This window comes from Calonectris borealis, chromosome 9, assembly GCF_964195595.1.
Source record: "Calonectris borealis chromosome 9, bCalBor7.hap1.2, whole genome shotgun sequence".
Taxonomy (NCBI): Eukaryota; Metazoa; Chordata; class Aves; order Procellariiformes; family Procellariidae; genus Calonectris; species Calonectris borealis.
In genome coordinates this window covers 2,103,803-2,126,905 of record NC_134320.1, presented here as the reverse complement: position 1 = coordinate 2,126,905, position 23,103 = coordinate 2,103,803, and positions in this window count along the sequence as shown.

Sequence of the window (23,103 nt, the reverse complement as noted above, 5' to 3'; positions counted from 1 at the left end):
ACATGGAAAGCTGGTTGTCTATAAGAAACAGTGGTTTTTTTCAATTATTCACCTATGGGCTGGGCAGAGGAGAGGCCAAGTGGCTCATCTAGCAGTGGGGAAGGAGGGAAAAGAAGATGGGATGCAACCGGTCAGGACCAGAAAGCAACCTCTTCATTACTAGAGAAATGGAAAAAGATCAATGTTTCATAGCCATGCACAGGCTAGGACAGCTGGAGTGGGGTCTATAAGCAGGAGAGAGGTTTGGTGTTTCTTTTTTGTGTTTTGAGAACACAGGTCTCATTAGTCTAAGCTGCAAAGAACCAATAGAAAATCCAACCCAGAAACAAGAGCCCAACTTCTGTTGGGGGGTGATACAAGAGCAGGGAGTCATCCATCCAATATCCTCTCTGACACTAGGAAGCAGTGCACAGAAGCAGATAGCGAAAAGTTAGAGGAAACGTAGTAAAAGTACAGTGGTGCTTCTCCTAGTGTCCTCTTCCAGCTCTGATATCGACATCAGGGAGACCTCCTCAGCCTGAGGTGGTACCTTTGTGTTTAATTGTCCTGGAGGAACTTTCTTTACGGGCTTTGTCTGTAAAGTTTTGGACCATTTCCCAGGAGAGGCATTGGATCCTCCACAATGTTGGATGCTTTTTCTGGAAGATCTGCTCCAGCCCAGTCAGTCTTATGGGAAAGACTACCTATCTTGTGTTCCCAGGGCACCAGAGTCCATAATCTCAGTGGTCTTCCCTGGCCATGAGGTCCATTAACTCTTCAGCTAAAACTTATGCATTGAATCTCAGTCCCTTTGCCTTGCAGATCTTCTGGCAGTGCTCATGGCCAGTATGATAAGGGTCTGGTCCAAAACCTGTGACAGGTCCTGTGCCAACTTTAGCAGTTTTTGGGCAAGCGTGAAGGATGTGAAGACATACGATGGAGATGCAGAGCTATACCAAGTGTTCACATACAAGTTTTTAGACCGTAGTTCCTATTGTGTTATATGACCTTAATTAGATTACCAGGACGCGCTGTATGCATTTTCTCCACTAAAGAGAAGACGTTTGGTCCTAACCACCATGTTCTCTGTCCCTCTTAATCATCAGCATTAATCCAGATTTTCTTCCCTAACAGAGGACTACAGCCCTCACTACAGGGAAACTGTAAGCGATCCCGCTAGTGTGCGAGCACGAGGCTCGCTCCTCTGTAAAAGCAAGTCTCTAAATCTCCACATGTCCCAAGTTTTGGCTTTGTGTTGGCCAGCATGGGCGGCAGCTGTGATGGGAGATCAGGGATGGACTGGGGTTAAGCAGCAAGGCTGCGGGCAGCCTTCCAGCCCTCAGCCTGGCATCATCCGTGCGGGGAGGTCACGCTCAGTCTTGTCCCCCGTTGAGTGCTGTGCTCTTCTCTTCCCCGTCAACCTGTGCATCGCCGTCGGGATGGCGGCTTGCTTGGGGTGTGTGTATCTGCAGTGAATGTCACACCACCCCAAGCGAATCTGCAAATCTAATAACAATCAAAACCATCGCTGATGCATTATTAAAATTTTGTTTTGTTTTTCTTTCCTGCGAGCAAGAACCAGAGTATTTGGAGGTGGGTAGATGGTGCTAAATTGTGTTTATTGCACGTCTGTTGAATATATAACACGTCTGTGCGACCTCCCTGAAGAGTTAGACAAGCCTTTGCACAACATAATAATTCTCAAACACTTAGAAATGCATACAAATACTCTGGTGCAATGAGAGGAATTTTAGACCTCACATGCTGGGTGATGGATGCTGCTGGGGGGCCCAGCAGCTGCCCAGATCTGCAGGAGAAGACCTCTCTTTTTTTGCCTGGGAGCAAAATGTCAATACATTCTTCTGGATTGGCAGAGGGAATCAGTGGTAGGTTTTAAAGCTGATAGCCCTGATCGCTTTTGAGAGAGGTGGTCTGGAAATCCTTGATGGTACCAGTCAGTCTGCAGTCTCTTCTACCTTGTAGTCAGCCAAAGAGCAAGAAATCTTCAGCACAGAAAGTTTTCTTGTCATTTTTATTCTAAAGTAACGTAATGGAATGTGTGGGGTATGCCAAATCGGCTTTGTTAGGATTCCATTAAATGCTCTTTTTTTTTCTTTTTTTTTCTTTTTTTTTCTTTGTTTTGGAAGCCGGGAGTGCATTCAAATTTTTATTATATTTTTAAATGTAAAAAAAATAAATGTTTTTACTCTGGCTTCAGATAACATTTTTTCTTTAGAAAGTAAACCCCACCGAACAAACATTTTTATCCTGAAGAATTCTCTCAGAGTGCTGAGTTTTTATTTTGGTGGAAAATATTTCATTGTCTCACTGCATGTTAGGAAACGGCAAAATTTTTCAGGATTGTGGTGTTTGATTCAGAAAGGAGGCTCATTCCAAAATGTGTGTTTCTGGGAAGGGATAGGGCCTGGGGGAATTTTTTTTTTCTTCCGGTAGCGCTTTCCATGGGCAAACTGGGGAGTGAAGTTTACTATACTGTAATTGTATATAGCATGCAGTTAACCCTGATGTAAACGTACCTAGAAGACCCCAGGGAGAAACAGGACTGAAATCAGGTCTTACGTAGGGGTCAGGGGTACAGCTTTTGGCAAACTGAGTCTGCATACACCTGCGGTTATTTGGTTACGTTCACCATCTCTCCCTGGCTGGCATCGTGACAAGAGCTTGCTTTTACAGGAGTTGGCTGACTGAGGGACCACTTCGGTATCACGGGGGGAGTTTGCGCCTTGGCTAATCTTATTTGGATAGCTGGCAGATAGATAGGCAGTAGGTTGCCATTGCCTCCGTTTGCTTTGCTAATATCAGAACAGTTTCCGTATTACTTACTCTGGGGTTTGTGTTTTGACAAGATCAGACTGCAGCTTGCTCTTGAAACAGGTCAGAATCCCACGTTTACCAAAGTTTGGCTCGGGAAGGCTGCTTTGCAAACGAAAAACTTGGCTGAAATAGCCATGAATGTAACCCCAGTTGTATATAAATGTGTCACCTGTAAAACAGTCTGACAGCGTGTGTGCTGTGCGTGCAATTGCCAAGAGACGTGGGTACACGTCTCTCTTCTCTGGCGTTGGCTTGTGTCTACCTGCCAGTGCTGTAGGAGCCGAGCTCTGACTGGAGAAACCCTTGCTGCGGAAAGCTTTACTGGTACAAGCCTTCTGCCAGCTATCAATTAATTAGCGATGAGACACAGGTTCAGAGGTCTCCCTAAAATACTTACCATGGGCTTGTGTCTCCCACAGAAACCTGGGATGTTGCAGGTGGACCGTGTCTCACCAGAAGTTGGGTGAGTAGGCTGAACTGGTTGTCTAGGCTCCTGGTACTCTTATTTATTGATGTGGTCTCCTCGAGAATGTGCTTCTGCTGGGAGAAAGGGAGTCGTTAAAGTCTTTTGAAGGAGAGCCGGAGAAACCAAAGAGCTTACAAAGCTGGACTCAAAATCTGTCTCCAAGACGTGGTTTGCGATTCTTGCAGTGAGCTCCCTTGTGTCTGTTGCTTACCTTGAGCACATTTTTCCCCTCATTTTTGGGTTCAGTCCATGGACATGAGCATTCTGATCCAAAGTTCAGATGTCAAAGAGCAAGTCTGTCACCCTGACAAGGGCGAATCCAGGTACTTGAGTTGCTGCTCTGCAATAAATTGCCATGAACCACTCTGCATCCACTCATATTTCCATGGCAAGTGGGAGGTTAGTCAGCTTTGTTGGCTTGCACATGGTTCTGGCCAGCTCAGAACAATGTGGGCACGTGTTTCGGTTGTCCTGCTAGGAGCAGCGACAGTTGGAGGAGCGCGGCAGGGACAGGACAGCCTGCCTGGCTCTGCTCTTCCAGCACAGCCACACTCGCTCGCGCTTTGGCAATGGGAAGGAAATTTCTCACTGATCACAAAGGGGTGGGAGGGAGGAATAAATTAATTAAAAAGATAAAAAAAAAGTCCAGTACTTTTCATTTTCCAAAGTGCCCATTTTCTTAACTATTCCTCCAAATTATCATCTCATTAGATTTATTCTGTTTCTTTGATGTTGTTGTTATTCTGTTTATCCCACGTCACTCAGCAAATGTCTCCCGTCTCCTTCCAGCCAACTTGCACAATACATTACAATTACATAATTACGCCATTGTAATCAAATAATTAAGTTGCACATTAAACACGCATTAGTGCTCACAAAGGAAGGAGCTTCAGACGCGGGCACGGAATAGGAGGGAGTGAGCCAGTCAGTGTTGGAGCTAATTGCATCTTGCTTTTAATGACTCGGGGACTCCAGGTTTTTGGTGTCAGGTGGCAAAATGGGAGTGGGCTGAGGCTGCTGAGTTTTAAATAAGCAAGCAGGTTTAGTGAGCAGACTCCCCTGTGGAGGGAAACAAGGCTTGGTGACCAAACACACACAGAAAGAAAAAGGAAATAATTGTGAAGCCTGTTGGCTTCAAGTCTATTGAAATCTGCTTTAACTGAAGCTCAGAATCAGCTCTCCCAGGAGGAGGAGGACCCCGTCCATTACCATCGTGGGACTCGGCTGGTCTAGCAGGAGAAGGTTGTGGTGTCTTTGGGACGTCATTATTTTAGCAGTGGTACGGGAGGAGTGAACGAGTCTGTGGGTAAGTCACATGTGTGGGTTTTTTCCCCTTTTTGTGTTTGTTGATTTGGGTAAAATAACACCGAGCAGATTCAGATCTGTATTTTGGCCTCATCCTGACTCCAATTTGCTACCCACTCAGAGACACGTGGCGGGGAGTGGCTGGGATTCTCTGTTCAGGGTAGGTCCAAGAGGCAAAAGTGGGGCCACTACTCTGAATTCAAACCCTGCAGCATGAGGTCTAGGACAAAAGATGGCCCCGGTCTAGACATGCCGGGACTAAACAGCAAAAATCTGCTTTTTGATACAATTTTGGGTGATTCTTTCAAAGGATGCTGTGTGAGTATTGGAGAAAACACCTCTGAATCCTCTGTCTCCTAGTTGATGTCTACCATAGCTGGGAAGTGGGCTGGCAGAAGCAGCGGAGGTGACATGGTTGCTTTCCACCAGGGTTCAGAGGTGGGCTGGAGAACAACGTGCAGACTTCACCTACAGCTCTGCACCAGTGGCTTCGATCTAGGGAAACTAGAGATCAAATTCAAACAGAAATTGCAGGCACGGAGGAAGGAGTCTCTGGAGAATGAGAGCAAATGTGTGTCCAGTTTGAAACGCCAAGTTAAAGGGGTCTGTGTGGTAGGTCTTTGCAAGTATCCCGGTCCCCTCCTAAAACGTTTGGTTAATAAGTCTCTAAGAATTTCTTTTTTTAATGGAATCTTTAATCTTGCAATTAAAAGCCAAGGTTTGTGTTTAATAATTGCACAGAGGGGAAAAGGGATGTTCTCTGATGCATACATAAGCATGAGAGGAGAAAAATGTTTATAAATCAGGAAACAGCGAGTTGCAGCAGCCTGCAAGGCTCCCTCCTGTCCAGTGACCTAAAGGACAGCGCATCAGTCTTTGGCCTCTTGGGAAATCAAAGCGGCTGAGCACAGCAGAAGCCAGCTGAGAAGTGAGGAGCGGTGAAGTACTCCTAAGTGGTCCATCATGCCACTTGCCGTTGCTCTGGTACCATACCCATCACACTGCACCATCTCTTCAGGTCCTGGGGGACACACGGAGCTCTTCTGGGTTTCTCACCATGCCACTGTTCTGTCTTATGAGCCTACTCGAGAGATCCTGACTGTGCTATGGTCCCTCTTCCCGCTCAGGGCTGACCATGTGTCATCACACAAACCGTGCCTGTCCCAGACAGTCTACTACCTCAGTCACGGCAACATCTCCGCTCCGTGGTTTGGGAAGCGGAGAAGAAGACATGGTGGCAGAAACACAGAAACTCCACCTCGGCCACATTCAGCACCACTTTTTCCCCTAAATCTTGAGAAGGGGACACGATCCAAAACAATTTTCCCAACTCCCTACTTTGAGCACACATACACATGCTTAAATAAAAAAATGCTGAGCTTTAGATAAGAGTTCTTTGGGGTATTAAATCTGAGTTACTGGGTTCCTGTACCACATATAGACTTCACAAAATGCAAATGGTGCAGATTAGATAAGATGGTGTTTAAAAGTAAAAAAAAAGTCCAACTATTGAAAGAAGATGCAATTCCATTAGCAGATCTAAGGCTGTAAGTGGAGATCGAAGGGGCTATAAACAATTTAAGGCTTGGGAGAAGGCCAGCGCTGGCTGGGTATTCATTTGTAGTCTAGTGTGCTGTCTTTCTAATCCACTAGGAGAAAGCAAGGAAGAACGGGAAAAATTTCTGGGTAGAGTGATCTTTCACACTGAGAGCTCATCATGTCGTCTTCAAAGATTTCTGAGTATCTCCATATCCATCTAATATTGTATGTATACTTAAAATAAATATATATATATATACACACACTAAAATACCAGAGCTGTATATTTCTTCAACCCTCCTACTCCTGTTGCCTGTACATCTGTCTTATTTAAATCTTATTCTTTCTATTGTGTCCATATCCAGACGAATTGCAGGAGATACCCGAGTGAACTAGCAATGCACCTCACGGTGTTACGGTTTAAGCTGTGGCGTTAAAAACAACACTTCCAATCAGCTGCTCGTTGACCTGCTCCTGCAGCGCTTTTTTTGCGTGCAGTTACAGAGTTTGCTTAAGAATTTTTGAGAATTTTGCTGGGTGCATGGATACGTTGCTTGGCTCCTTTGAGCTTCCCGTGCTGCTGACTGGAGGGGGACGCTAGGGGCTCTTACGAGAATTAATATTTTCTTACAGCACTGGTTCTGGGAATGGAGTGTTTATATAACTTGCATTAAAGGAAAAAGGGCTGCCGAGGAAACAAAAAAGCCTGGGGGGTGAAAGCTGGATGTACTCTGAGGCTATGAGATCAGACCAACTGCCCATCCCCAGGCTTTTTGGATACTGAGCAATGGGACGGGACTCCCACGGGGTGACTCACCTCGGGGTGAGGGGGGATGTCCATAGGGGCAGGTCTTCAGGTCTCCATTGCCTACAACGTTCATGAGCTTCTGACTTTTTGAGAGTTTCCTTTTCAGGCAGGAAAAAAACCCCAGCAAATAGTTAATAATTGTCTGACACATGGAACCATGGGCAGTCACTTTCTTCTGGGGACAGTTTTGGGTTTTGTTTAACAGTGCCTACAAGTTTGAAATACCAAAACCCTTTGCAGAGCGGAATTTCTGGTTGCTTGAATGGTTTTGATCCCCTCTGTAAATCTGTCTGGATAGACATTTTTCTCTGCTGTTCTTTATTTTCTACCCTGATTTCTAACCTGTCTCCTAATTTGTTTTATGTTCCTGTCCTTCCCTGGTGATGGCAACACCTCCTAATATAGCGTGGTCTGCCAATTCTATTATTTGCTCTTTACTTCTTTTTCCAGCTCGCTAATGAAGAGGTGACGAAAGACGGGTCTAACAGTGATTTCTGCCGAACCCCACCAGGCACATCTCCCCATCTTGACAAGTTGCTGTTTATCATTTTGCCTAGTTTATGGTTCCTCACTCACTTTCTAAAGCACGCGACATCTCTCATGTCCAGGCTAATTTGAATGGAACATCAGAGTGATCTTTCATGGGATGCTGGATCAAATAGCTTTCTAAAGCTGAAATACGGTTTTCTACTTCAGTTGGATGGAGGGCCAGAGGATGTTGACTAGGTATAGGGGCTGAAAAATCAGTGTTCTTATTATTTCAGGCTATCCTTGCTCTTGCATAACCTGCTGAGGACGGCTCAACCTTGGGAAGATTTTATGGCACATGTCCCCATCCTGGCGGTCTCTTTAGTCTCAGCAAGTGGCACTGGCTACAGCTCTGTGTCTTGATCAGGTAAGCCTGCTCCTCCCTGGCCATAGGCAGCAGGTGAGGTTTGACGGGGTACGCAGCACTGCTCCGCAATGTCCTGGTCACAGGGAAAGGGCTGTCCAGGTGCAGCGGTAGGTGAGGACCCTACAGCCGTGAGATGTGATGTGGAGCAATTTAAGGCCTTTGAACAAACAGAGCTAAAGGAAATGATTATAACAGTGCTCTCCACCCATCATATCCCAGCTGAGAGCTTCATTTCTTGAGGGAACTGAACTGTGACCACCCCGTGCCTTGACAGGCCCCTCTTTGGGGTGTGGTTGCCATGAATGAGGTGAGACTAAGGCAATAAATTTTGTATGACAGGCTTCAAAAAGAAGTGTGCTTTGACTTTCCTGCCTTCCCTTGACTGGGACAAGGCTTGGGCACTGGGAAGCCTTTGCCTGTCCCACCTCGGACCCAGCAGGATGTCCCAGAGTGACCGTGCTCCAGAACGGCCTCTGCTCATAGGCTGGCAGAGCGGGGATTTACCTTATGGCATCTGATTATTTTTCCCTCCTGCTTAATTGGTTCCGTTAATTTATTGTGGACAGGAGCTTGTTCTGCCAAGTGCTAATTGCAAAGGTTATTGTTTCTGCCCTTTTCAGAGCACAGCAGGAAAACCTTCAATTCCATCACATGAAAAACAAGACAAAAAAAGCCAGAAGTTTTTGGACTGGATGTAAGCCCAGCATCCCAAGCGGTGTTTGTGCCAGAGAGCATGCGCTGCTCTGCCACTGCCTTCCTGTTACGGAAGGAAGCCTCCTGTCCCTGGGATGCGGGCGTGGGATCATCATCCTTGTCTCTGCAGGGAAGCACCATCAGGATGAAACGTGCCCTTGAGCATAGGTGTCCTTCATCCTGAGTTGTTCAGCCTGGGATTTCAGAGCAGCTACTCTGTGGGTGATGCACAAATTGTTCTCAGGTTAGCTGAGCTGGCCGTAGCCCATCCTTTCCCTGGCAAAGGGAACTAGACAGACTTTACTCTGGAAGAGTTTTCCCAGCTGGAGAAGTTGAGTAGCTTGGGTGAAGTGGGATTACTCCAAAGCCAGGCTTTTTCCTAGCATGGGAGAGGAGGAACGGTTACTTCTTGGCTGGCTTTTCTCTGCAGCTGCCATTTGCTGATGGGGCTTCAGCGTCTGCCTGGATTAACCTGGATTTTATGGTGGGCACCAGCCATTTATCCCAAGTGCCTGGCATTGCAGTTCCATTCTATTTTGAAGGTGACAAGCCCCTTTGGAAAAGCCCAGAGTCTTTCAAGGGAGTTCCTGTATTGCTGAAAACTCATCTTGGTTCTCCACGCTGCCGGAAAACCTGGCGGAGCTGTTCCTCCTTTGCTTGGCCGCAGGTATTCATACCACGCAGGAGAGTGTGCTTTCCTCGTGTTTTCCATGGTATCTGTCCCTTGGGGCTCTGTATTTGCTATCGCAGGCTTTGTTCCCACTGCAGTGTTTACTCTGGCTTGTTTCCTGTTTATCACATATCATGGCTGGAGTTTGGTTTTGTTCAGCAGCTCAGAAGCTTTTGGAAGTGCGTGTTTATAAACAGAGGGATGCTTGGGACTGCATTTGGATCCATAGTCAATCAGCAGACTCCAGTGGTGTTTTATACTGATTATGGGTATGACTTTGTACGGTTTCTTCTCTGCTCTGCCCTCTGCCCTCTTTCTCATTCAGTCTTTTTCATAATGCTCAAACTTTCCCCCTCCCCTTCAGCTCTCTCCTGTCTCGCTCCCAGCAGCTACCCAAGGCCAACCACCCATCACTGGGCAGATATGCTCAGAGTGCCAGGTTAATGAAACATATTCTATTCTATTCTATTCTATTCTATTCTATTCTATTCTATTCTATTCTATTCTATTGAAACATATGATAAATGCATGGGCAATATTTAGTTTCCTCTACATCCGAAGTCTGGATGGCATCTGTGGGCAGCACTTTCATGTGAAGGAAGCACAGTTAAAATCTAGATTTCAGTGAAGTGGTGTATATATCATATTTAAAGGAGCTTTTGAGCTTAAGATATAACGGAGAATTATATTTTATGCTGTAACTTTAATAGCTAAGGAGCTGTATCTCAAATTGCTTTACAAAGCAGTGAGGTAGATAGTGGCAGTTCAGGCAATATGTAGGAAAATGTGCCAGCCATATGTGTAGCCATATCTCACATGCAGCCTTGGAAGTCATTTATTTTTGTTGAAGGGATGAATTTGCCAGGATGTCAAGACTGTCTTCTGCACTTTTGAAGAAGTGCCATGCTGTCTTTAATCTACAAAGGCTGGTGACAGGAGGGGAGCAAGTGCTGCCTCGCCAGGTATCTCCTGCTTCTTTTTCCTCACTGTTCCCGCGTGCTGGTGAATGGAGGCTGGGCTCAACTTCAGCACGTGGCCTTTTCTCTCCATAACGAAGATTCACTTTTTTCCTGTGTGTCAGGCTTCTTTCCTTCTGCCTTCATCTTCGTGCTTTCCATCTGTCCTTCTGCCTAGCCATCCTTCCTCACAAATTCACATATCTCTTTTCTTCCCAAATTTTGGCTGGGTCTCCATGTCTTCTGTGATGTGCGCTTTTCACCTGGCCAGGATGAAAGCTTGACCACGTGCAGCTGCCTGCGAGAACCAAATGATGCAGCAATTTTATCACATTGGCCAGAAGACAGGCACCGCGCATGTGTATCTTCCAGGTGTCCCAGGACTTGTCCTGGGGCTCTTGATGTGTTCTCTGAAAGCTGGTTGTAGGAGAAAGGCAGCTCCATGTGGTGTATTAAATGTGTGTTCTTTCACATGCCTCAAATTGAGCAAAAATGTCGGTAATGGAAGAAATACTATCACAAAGAAATCTTTCTTAGTTATCCAATTTGTGCAATATCTTATTATAGGGGGAAAACAACTGTTATCTGCCTTGTAAAGGTTAATATAATAATAAGCAGATACTGACTTCTATTGAGATGAACATGATGATTTATTGACCCAAGAGGTAAATATTCAGTGAAGCAAAGCCAGGGTCAATACTTACCATGAGGAGAATAAATTCTTATATTTTCTACGATGGAGAGACCATACAGACCAGTCACCACTAAAATGTCACCTGCTTTGGCGTTGGCTGTTGCCATTTAGTGAGACAGTTAAATATGGTAGACTACCAACAGACACTTCACTTTGTTTTTCTAGAGAAAATGTCAATTTAGAAACATTTCCTTTGGATGTTTTTGTTCTTCAAAATACTTTATTAAGTATTTAAAAGTACTTTCCTAAAACTTGGCCAAACAAAAAAAGCAACTCCCAAGGGCTACAATAGTTTTGAATTGCTAGGTGTATTTCTTGAATAACCGTTATAATTTTATTGTGTTTTATTTTACTTTATTAGAGAAACACTCAGCTTCCAATTTCTAAGCCTGGCAACTTTAAACCCAATTAGAGATTTTTCTGCACACGTATTCATTTTGATTGCAAAGCCATTTTTCGTTTAAGAAATGCTTCAACACAGAAATGTCAAGCATCTCTTGTAGTTACCATGGATAAAGACAGGCTCTGAACGTTGGCACCTGCTGCAATGCTCCCTTCAGCGAGTGGCATCCTGCTTTTGCTGCCGCGATGGACCACACTGATGCTGGGTGGGTTTTTGGGAACCGGGAGATGCAGCGGGTCTGTGAGTACGGCCAACTTGGGTTTGTCTGGGCTGCGATGGGTGGCACTCTTCTACAAGAAGGGTTAGGGGTGTCCTCCGGTCTGCCAGGCAAAGTGCTGGGGATCACAGCCGTTTGCTCACTGGATGCACCCAAAATGTGATCCTGCGAGATGATATCTGCCAGCTGCTCTCACCTGGGTGAGAAACATAGACTCCTGTCTTTCAGCACATCGTGGGCTCCTTTTGCTGGTGATGGGGATGGTAGGAACCATAAATACACTTGGGGGGTGGGGAGGGAGAGGAATTGCACTATCTATTATCCAACTTGAGCAAAGTGACATGAACAAGGATATTATTTTAGAAAGTTTATCTCTTTTGTATCTATGGTGACAAGATCCTTATCGGAGTAAGACAGACTCACAGTCTGCTCCTTGTTATCTCAGTGTAGGATGACAGTATAAGTATCATGGCTAGAAATGTTATCTATCCTTTATTATTTCACTTGTGAGGGGCTAACAAGAGTGTTATCAGGGTGTTTACAATCAAAACACGTGCAGCTCAAGTGATAAAAGGGAGAACAGACATCTGATCTCCAAGGATATGAAGACAATGCAGCCTTGAGCAGGAGGAGATGGATCTTATTATTGAAAATGGTTTGGCAGGCTGGGAATGGACAAACAAGCCTGGGCGACTGTTCAGATCATAAGCTTGAGAGATGGGTTGGGGGAGAGACACACACACGTGCACACATAGTCTTGCAGAAAATGAAAAGGTGATCGTATCAACAGCACTCTCAACTAAAAGAGAAATATTTTCCAATAAATTTTTTATGATTTTTTTTTTTTTCGGTGCTCTCTTCTCACTTGGAAGTGGCAAGCTGTCAGGACCAGCAAGTGGAGCAGAGTTGCTTCAAGTCAGTCAGAATGCGAGAAAGCTTACCCAGGCTTGGAGGTGAAGAACAGACAGCTGCCAAGGTTACTTATCAGGGAGTTAATTTAGATTAATTTCTTACCTTGCTCAGGTCAGTGCTGTGTTAATTTAGAGGGTGCACAGACACAGGGTGCAGTGGTGACCATAAACCTTATCCAAAATCTCCCTGGGGACAGAGAGGCTAAATCCCTAAAGGACTTTTAGAAATCTGACCCTGGGAGGCTTCTAATGCTGGTAATTGAGAGGAGTTCAAAGACGTCCTAGACATCAGATTCTCATTAGAATCATAGAATCATTAAGGTTGGAAAAGACCTCTAAGATCATCGAGTCCAACCGTCAACCCAACACCACCACGCCCACTACACCATGTCCCTAAGTGCCTCATCTACACATCTTTTAAATACTTCCAGGGATGGGGACTCCACCACTTCCCTGGGCAGCCTGGTCCAAGGCCTGACCACTCTTTCAGTAAAGAAATTTCTCCTAATGTCCAATCTAAACCTCCCTTGGTGCAACTTGAGGCCATTTCCTCTCGTCCTATCGCTGTTACTTGGGAGAAGAGACCAACCCCCACCTCGCTACAACCTCCTTTCAGGTAGTTGTAGAGCTCGATGAGGTCTCCCCTCAGCCTCCTCTTCTCCAGGCTGAACACCCCCTCAGCCGCTCCCCATCAGACTTGTGCTCCAGGCCCTTCACCAGCTTCGTTGCCCTTCTCTGGACACACTCCAGCACCTCCATGTCCTTCTTGTCGTGAGGGACCCAAAACTGAACACATTAGTCTACAACTTGAGCAAACCAGGTGCAAAGTGGTGCCAAATTCTGATCATCTTATCTGACACGAATTATCCTCATTTGTTAGAGATGGGGTTGTGCATCCAAATCCAGGTCTTACTCCTGGAGGAGGTTGTGTTCTCGCATAGAGTCCATTGGCTGGTTTTCTGTTGTAGAGGTTATGGCAGGGGACAGTTCATGTCTTCATTCAACTCTTGATACCAAAGTTCTCTAAGCCAAGCTTTGTGTCTTTTATCCCACAAAAGAATATGTTTTTCTATCATCTTTCTTCACTCGCTTGTCTGTCCCGTGACATGATGGGACACAGAAGCTTGGGCCCTCAAATGGAGGGCAAGCAGTAGGATCTGTAGAGGCCTCTGAGCCAGGAGAGAACCAAACCGAAGGCACAAACTCCAGTAGCAGGTTTCCCCCTCTCCCTTGGGAAGGAGATGGGGAGGGTGGAGGGTGTCTCTGTGGGACATAGACAGGGGCCAGGTATTGTGAGGGACCGTGGAGGATGCAGATGGTGGGTCCTAGTGACGACCCCATCTCTGAGCATCTCTGTTAGTTTGACTGTAGGGCTGGCCGAAAATGGAAAGTAGGTAGCTTCTTCAGATAATGGGGAGGGAATGAACATGAACTTCTTGTATGCAGCATTATTCTGCATTAGCCTGTCTACTTAACTCCATCTTCATCTTGCTTTGGGTATCACATTAAGCAAACTACTTCCAACCTGTCTAAATGACTCTCGCATCACTCTCCAATGGCTGTCAACTACTGGTAACCCTTCTTCACCTGTGGGAACCGGCAGCAACACCTCTGCCTTGTGTATGAGAAATAATCTCTGCTTATAATACATGGCGGGGTTTTTTTTGTTTGAACCCCTAGCTCTGGAGGGCTAGTGGGGCCATTTTGTATGGTAATATATGATCCATCGCTCCTCTCCTGCCCTTCATCTCTCACACCTTTAATTGCACTTGCGTTTCTGAAGCATATGGAATTCATTATTCAGCAAACAATGTCCTTTGCAATATCAGCCTTAATTAATTGCTCCCCTCTGTATTTTCTTGCTCTTATCCTCTCCAAATCTACACGGTGAGACAAGCTGACGGCCCCCCACATGCATCAGTGCCAGCCACTGAGCCATGACCAGATAAGAAGAAATGGAATTCCTTATCTCTTTTTTATAAATACATACACATACACACAGAAACACACAAACCTGGAAAAGGTCAAGGTTACTGGGAAGGGAGAAGGCCCTTCAAGACAACAAAACCCCCTTCTCTTTTTAAGTCTCCATAGCAACTAGATGGAGCATCATGGGATGTCAGGATGAGAGAGGACTATTCTTTTCCTACAACACTCTTTCCACTTCATTAGACTCTTTATCAAGTATCTCTGCACTGGGCTGAGTATATTTTTTTGTGTCGGGGAGCAGTGCAGATGACTCAAAAGCATGCTGACCTTTTCAGTGGGACTTCAGGAGTTCCTTGTGGGAGTTGCATCCTCTTCCCTTGCCTTCCTCCCCCACAGCCCCCTTGTCTCCAGTTCACATGACCTTCTAATCAAAACCCTGTGGCTGGTGAGGTATGAAGGGTTTCTTTAAAAAGAGAAAGCGGGGGGGGGGGAAGAGAAGAGTATGAGAATGTCCTTCACTGGCACTGGAGGTGTCAAGACCCTAGCTGTCAGAGCTGTGCATCTGTGGGGAAGATTAATGACTCTGCTTAGAGGAAATCCAAATAAAATAGAAGAGAATAAATAGCAAGTGACTGTGTGGGTGATGAGGGGAAGGGTGAGGAAGGAGCACGGGAGTGTGATGGGACAGAAGTAGGTATTCCTCAGCCTCTGAAGTGTTTAAGTTCCCCATGGAGGAGCAAGTTAGCATAGGAAAGCGCTTTATATTTAGTCCTGTGGTCTTCAAGTGATGCGGCTGTGTGTATTGCTCTGTGAGCGTGCTTATAAAGCGCTGGTTGTACTAAGACGCAAACACTGTATATTTTTATTTTAGCTTCCCTGGAAAAGCATCCATCACAGAGAAGCCTTTTGTTTTCAACTCCTCACCACATAGCCTGCTTCATCCTCAAGGTGTCTTGAATTGCTTTGCAAATCGATGTCCTGGTTGTTCTTAGGAAACTTCAATGTCTGTTTTATGTCAGGCAGTGGCACGTAATGCAGCTCAGAGACAGGCTTGGCTCTGCCGTGGGTATGAAGTGATTTAAACCTCGCTGTGGATGGTGGGATCCCACTTACTTGTACCACGGGTGAAGTTGGACCTTGGACCTGGCCTTCCTGAGAGAATCTGAGAGAATTGTTACTTGCCTTCCTGAGAGAATTGTTACTGACTTTAGCTTTTAAGATGATCCTCTGGATTTTCACTTCTTCCAGGGAGCCATTACGTGACAGTTTGCAGCTTAATTTGAGCAGACTTCACACCACGAGAACCCAGCTGAGCATCTTACCACAACAGCTCATGGTGTAAAACTCCGTATGTTTGAAATTGTGTGAATCGGGCAAGGAGAGGGGCTTGTTAGCATGGATGACTGATGAGGCCAAAGTCATTTAAATAAGTGTTTGTAAAGAGCTTTGAACCTGGGCACAATTAGACTGCGTGCTCCTGAGCTAGAAGATTTACATGGGTGTTTTTAGGGGGGAAAACCATTAAAAAAAAAAAAAGCTCTGCACTTACAGTAGGAGTCAGAGTTATGAATATCCCAGCCCAGCTCCTTCAATCCTCATAGGAGTAATTTTGAAGTGGGAAATCCCATTAAGTCATAATAGGGCTCTTAAGTAGTTCCCGCTGATGAATTTGTGGCACTCTGCAAGTGCCATAATTCCCAATATACAGATGAGGAAACTGAGGTTAAGTGACTTAGCCAAGGTCATGTAGCAAATCAATAACCACTCCAGCCCGTGCAGGCAGCCCCTCTCTCCCTGCCTTCGTGTGACTCTGGCTTCAGCGAGCACCCCGTCAGTGCTTGCCAAATGGGTATGGTGGTCCCCGCCACGGGCCCAGTCCTGGCGATGGAAACCCGAGGTCTGAAATGTTGAATTACGTTGCTAAACAGGCACATCTGTGTTCAAGCGTAGCTGGGGTGCGGGAGTGTGGTCACAGGGTTTCTTCCTCCCTGCGTGTGCCTGCAGCTCCCTGCCTGAAGACGTCTCCCGGTTCCTGCTGCTGCGGCTCCCTGCAAGCAGCCGGGCTGACGGCAGGGGGACCGCTGGCAGAAACCCCCATATCGTCCTCACTTACTCTTCTGCATGGGTGAGAAGGTCTCAGAGGGGAGGTAGGTGCATTTTATGCCAGGGTGTGACAGCTCTGCTGCCTTTGCAGCTCCAATGGAGCTCACATCATCTCAGGTGAGGCTCGGCCATGCAGGCTGGGATGTTTGGTGGTCTCCCACCCCAAGCAGAGCAACGCTGCTTAACCGTCCCTGACAGTCGAGTCTCGTCTTGTTCTCAGGATCCTCAAATACGGAGACTCGGCTGTCCCAGTTTACCCCAGTGCCCTCGGCCATCTGTCACAGCACCGTTGCTTTCCTGTGGCATGGCAGGCAGCAGTCTGAATCCCATGCGCTCCATCTGTGCGAGATGCTCTGGTTACGCTCCGCAGCGTGTGTCCTGTCATCAGCGGCATTTGCCTGAAAAATGCAGCGAGAGCATCTCTCTTGCAGGCGGTGCGATGTTGGGGCAGGAGCGCCTTTCCCGTGGCGGCAGGAAACTGCTGCACGTGAGCCCTGTTGGCTGTCACGAGGGCGAGAGCCTCCGCCAGCGTCGGTGGGAGGCTCGTCCACCGGTTCCCCTTCCTCCCTTCCCGCTGCTTGACTCTTACCGCCTGTGTTTCAGCTTCCTCCACTCGCTGCTTTTGTCTTGGGTTGGTGGAGGGAAACGTCCTAGTAGTTGGGGGGTATTTCAGGTGTGGGGATTTGTGTGTTCGATCTAAGTTTGCTTCCCACAGGTGGCTGGTCCCAAGGAAAAAGGTTGTTTTTCCCAGGATCGAGCAGAGTGTAATTCTGTGACTCGTAGGTTGCTTATTGCAGTAACGCCGACGTTCACCTACGTGTCGTCTTTATCTCCTGTTACTTTTCCCCGCGCTGCTAGCCGGAGTCATGTGGGAGTGAGAGGTGTTGGATGTAGACATCTAGCATCGCCCAAGCCGGAGTGTTTCTCCGTCTGGCAGTGACTTACTTCCCTGTTCTTTTTCTGCAGCTTTTCTTTAGCTAATTCATAGCTATTTGAATTGCTGATTCTGCTCTTGCTGTTACTGTGGCCAGGCGCTAACGATCTGGCTCTGCTTCCTTTCCCAGGTAAATGGTACAGAAGCACAGCGAGTAAACTGGAGCCTGCTGTCTGAAGGAGTGCGTTGGGATGAACCTGTTGCCAAATGGCTTCACTGCATTTTCTGTAGTGCCTCCTGCAGCCCTATCGGACGGTTCTCTGGAAGGCTGAAGAGGAGAGGTTGATGGTAAGGTGTTGCTCTCGATGCCAGGCGTCTTCCCACTTCGGTGTAGGGTCTCTCAAGGACGGCATGTATTTCATGTACGTCTCCCTCTGCTTGCTGATCAGCATTTCTACATGCGTTTGAGACTTGCCAGACCTCTGACATCCCTACTCCCATTCAACTTAACCTGCAGAAAAGGAGCTCGCAGGAACACTGCGGGTAGGGTCGGGGGCAGGAGGAAGATGCGCGGCCTCCAGCGCTATCTGCTGTAGCTTGATGGCACCTCTGGCTTTCCAGCTACTTCAGAAAGGCCCTGACCTAATCCGGAGAGCCCCTCTGTATCACGGCCCCGGTGCTGTGCCTGCATTGCCAGCACCGAGCTCTGTGCTCAGCCTTTCTCTGGAGCCCAGCAGCAGCGGAGGCAGCTCGGCGCTGGCCCTGGTGTCTGCCCGTCCTGGCGGGATGATGGATGGGAGCTCCTGCAGAGGAAAGCTTGGTCTTGTATAGCTCCTGGAGGCTATCCAAGCCTGGCTTTGAAGTTGGCAAAGTGGCTAGATTGTTTTGATGCTTTTCATGTCTTTCAGCAGTTTTCTGAATTTATGTTGGGGTGAAGATCTCGGCACCCTGTGCTGACGCTGGGAGAATGCTCCGGGAGAGAAGCATCCGTGAAGACAACCCTCCTTTCTGCAGTGCATGGCAAAGCACCGATATCACAGATTCAGTGGGAGGCATGGGAGATATTTTGGACTGCAAACTGTGGCTTTAAAAAAAACCACTCAGTAGTGGTTTGAGGTTTCCTTGTTGAAGCCTTACTGACTTTGAATATATATTGCGTCTCCTTTTGTATGCAGGCTCTACAGCAAGACAGACTTGTTCCAGGGATTATTATGACCGCAGGTATTAGCTGTTCCTTTTGTACGAGGGATGACTTAGGCCCCCGTTCCCTGCCATCGCGCTGTTTGATTTCACCTTCATTCACATCATGGCATTTCTGAAAAAGCTGCTTGTTTTATACAGCAGCTGTATTGTCTTAATGCAGCTGTAATGTGTGTTTGTCCAGGCCTCGCCTTTGGGGGACAGCAGGGCTAGGAAGACGTTTTATTAGATCATTCAGAAGTCCTAATAATCTCTGAGTCTCTCTAATATCTTTGGATGTCAGCTGTGCTGCTTTCGCTTGGTGGGATGGGGTTGTAACCTGAAGACGGGAAATCGCTTGTGTATGGTCCTCTATCTGTTTCATCTCGGTTTTAGCTCTCCCCTCCTGGCTGTTTCCAGCACTCAGAGAGGAGTTAGTCCTTGTATGCTAGATTTTACACCACGTGTGGGGAGTTCAAAGCTATAGCGTAGCAGCATCGGAGAGGATCCTAACCGCTTGGAGCGTTGTTTGTGCAACTTGCTGGTGGCACTGGAGATCTTCCCCTGCAGACTGGATCCCAGGCAGCGTTCCTGTCCCTGCACCTCCAACTGCCAGTGTCGAGATTACGGTAAGGCTGCAGCTTCCCTGGCTGCGGAGTGCGTGTTTTGTGTGTGTTCCGCTAGAGTTTGCTGAATCCTTTTGCTTTTGCCAAAGGAATTAGTATTTCCTCAGTCACTTGTATTTGGATGTGAGCTCTCCGACCGGTAGGTAATTTGCTCAGTGGCATGCAAATGTGTTGATTTTTTTGCGAGGCTCCTTTGCCTTGCAGCTTCTCCTGTGATGGGGACAGAAATATCTATTGCTGTCATAATGATTTTCTTTTAATGCAGTGCATTCCCGCTTTATATTGCTATTGTAGTATATTGCTATATTGCTCTCCTCTCACCCAGCTGTGGTTGTAGTGTGCTTGAGAGCCTTCCCACTCCTTCAAATACCATTTGATGTTTTCTCTTGCAGAGATGATGTGGGGATTGTGGAGGTCACTCCCTCTCTCAGGTTCTCGTTGCATGTGTGCCTGTTGTGTGTTCATTTCCTGCAGCTTTTGCATTGCAGCTTCACGGGTGAAGTTGTATTTTAGGCTCATGTAGCAGCTTCTGCACTGACTGCACCACTGAGTATTTCAGTCTCCGTAGCTTCCCTTGGCATCCAGCCTATGACTCGTATTGTCTTCATGGTATTGTGACTGGTAGAGTTGTTTTAATTTGGCTCTATTTTGGTACATCTTTGTTTCCTTTTTTCATCAATGACATAGGCAGTGGGATCGAGTGCACCCTCAGCAAGTTTGCCGACAACACCAAGCTGAGTGGTGCGGTCGACACGGCTGAGGGACGGGGTGCCATCCAGAGGGACCTGGACAGGCTTGAGAGGTTGGCCCGTGTGAACCTCATGAGGTTCAACCAGGCCAAGTGCAGGGTCCTGCACCTGGGTCAGGGCAACCCCCGGTATCAGCACAGGCTGGGGGATGAAGGGATGGAGAGCAGCCCTGCCGAGAAGGACTTGGGGGTACTGGTGGAGGAAAAGCTGGACATGAGCTGGCAATGTGCGCTCGCAGCACAAGGCCAACTGTATCCCAGGCTGCATCACCAGCAGCGTGGCCAGCAGGTCGAGGGAGGGGATTCTGCCCCTCTGCTCTGCTCTGGTGAGACCCCCCCTGCAGTGCTGCGTCCAGCTCTGGGGTCCTTAGCACAGGACACGGACCTGTTGGAGCGGGTCCAGAGGAGGCCACCAAAATGATCGGGGGATGGAACAGCTCTGCTATGAAGAAAGGCTGAGAGAGTTGGGGTTGTTCAGCCTGGAGAAGAGAAGGCTCTGGGGAGACCTTATTGCGGCCTTTCAGTACTTAAAGGGGGCTTATAAGAAAGATGGAGACAGACTTTTTAGCAGGGCCTGTTGTGACAGGACAAGGGGGAATGGTTTTAAACTAAAAGAGGGGAGATTCAGACTAGATATAAGGAAGAAATTTTTTACAATGAGGGTGGTGAAACCCTGGCACAGGCTGCCCAGGGAGGTGGCAGATGCCCCATCCCTGGGAACATTCAAGGTCAGGTTGGACGGGGCTCTGATCAACCTGATCTGGTTGAAGATGTCCCTGCCCACGGCAGAGGGGTTGGACTAGATGACCTGTGATTCTGTGATTCTATGATTCTATTCCTTCCTCAAAGAGCATCGGGAACGTCTTTGCTGTTCAGCACGTTCACCAATGTTATGCTTCACCATCTCTTTGTCTGCTTGTTTGTGAACTGCTGGTTTAATAAAACAGCCTGGAAATGGATGCAAACCACATCCTTGGGCTGTTCCAGTTCATAGCAAATGTGCAATATGGTGTTGTCCGAGCAGCTTCTTGCCCCTTTATTAGGCTGCTGTTTGTAATGTTTACAGTGTTTAGTGTGATGCATAGGGGCTTTCTTCTTCCTCAGTTATTTCATACAAGTCTCCATTCAGGGAATTTCCTGCTGCTTTTTACTTAATTGTGTTTATTTCTGTTGCTCTCAAAGGCCACCTAAAGTTGGACATCATGGAGCTGAACACACACCAGGGTAGGGAACGGACGTGATCCAGACAGGTATGACCCCCAAAATTGGGAAAGCACCCGTTACAACTCTGACTCAGCCTTTGAGATGACCGAAGGCTCTGGGCAAGAGGAGGGAGACCCGTCCTTCTAGATCCAGGCTGTGTTTTCATCAGGGGCAAAACAGGCAAACAGCAACTTTGCATTCAGCCCTGGAGAGCTGTTCATTGCACGGCTTGGAGCAGCAGCCTGCGTCTCGCTTCACCCTCTGCGCTGGGTTGTGTCTTTGCTTTCGCACAAGACCCTTGCGTGCTTTCCCTGAGCTGTTGTCTGAGTCAGCTTTTCTACTGCAGGCCCGTGAAGTTCAGACTCCAGCTGTTCATGCGTCTCGGTGGCATTTTCTGGGTCTCCCCTTGGGGCTTTTGCATCTTTTGTGCCTAATACACACAAAGCTAAGGGTACTTTTTTTGAGTTTTTTTCTTGTGGTGGGCTCGTTATGCTGTTTAGCAGCATGAAGACACATTTAACATCAGGTCTACAAGGGCAGAGATGAGACCTTTTGCATTTGAGGTTTATGTGGGTCAAAAATGTCTTTGTGGAGCCTATTCAGGGTTTTATGTGTTTTTTTCTCAGCTTGCTGCTGACGTGACCAGAGGCTCTCACAACACGAAGCAGCCTTTCCCCACTGCACCTTAGCAGCGTGCTTGCTGTCGCTTTGTTTTCTCCTTTATCCAGCCCCTCTTGTAATTTCCCAGTTTTCCCATAGTGAGCTAAAGAGTGTCCTGATGCGGAGCACAACCCCTTTCAAGGCCACTGGCTCAGGGACAGGGTTTGGGGCTACTGCTCCACTAGCAGTTTCCCCTGTTTGTTTGGGTTTTCTTTCTTGCCACATTCATACCTTTCCACTTTCATGTACCTGCAGGAGCCGACTTGCTTTTGACACCGAGTTCAGCCTCCAAAAATAAAAGAAGAGAAAGTCAGGACAGAAAGACATTTAGGCTTTCTTCTTCCTCCACACCTGCTGTTCTCGCTCGTCAGGCACTTCCTAAGGGTAGAGTTCTCCAAGTTCCTTGTAATTACCCTTTATATAAGCATAATATAGTACTGTAACACTCCCTATGGGGAAGCTATCTATTGTAGCAGTCTGTAAAACAAAAGCTGGATTGATCCTTCTCCCATTGCTCCCCCAAAAAAGCGGCATGCTGTTCCTCAAATGGAAAGTCTGAAAGCCTTCATCAGAGGGTAGTTCGTTTTTACACGACATTTTTACACTGAAGCAAAACTGAAAGCAAGGCATAATTTGAAACAGCTAAGCTAGCCGCTAGAGCAGAACCACACAAATAAAATGCCTGGGATGATGTAGTTGAATACGTTGCAGTTAGAAAAATGACAGTGTACAAGGAACAAAGAAAACTAGACAGATGAATGCGAATCAGTAAGGAGCAGACTTCCAAGGCAGAAAAATCAGATTGAGACCGTAGACCATTATATTCAAAGGAATCACATAAGAAGTACACTAAATTGTACCCTAAACGACAAAACAAGTGCCTCCACCTCCAGGCAGAGCGGATAGAGCAGTGGTTTGGGACCCGGGAGAGCCGGCTCCCAGTTGTGTCCTTGCCACTGGCTTCGTGACCTTGCTCAGATCACTGTACGTCCTCGTGCATTAGCTTCTGTGCCTGTGAGACAGGGCAGGCACCTGACATAAAAGATGCTTTTTAAGATCTGCAGATGTGACGAGCTCCAAAAGAGCTAGCTGAAGGTCCTTTCTGTATGACTGTCATCTTCCGGGGATGTTGCTGATATCTATTATATGGGAATGCTTCTTTGCTTATTTTTTTCCAGAAGGCAAAGGGCTGTACAGGGTGTGAAATGGTTTTGCTGATGGTGAATTTTTAAAAATTAACTGTGCATGATTATATCCAAGAAACTGAGGCCGAAGAACTATACTTCACATACAGTGGCTCTTTGCAGTTGTGAGAAAACATTGCATGGTTCTGGACCTGCCTAGGAAAATCTGAGCTGGAGGAATTTGTGTATTTTTAAAATCAAGCCCATATTTTTCTTGGTCAATCTT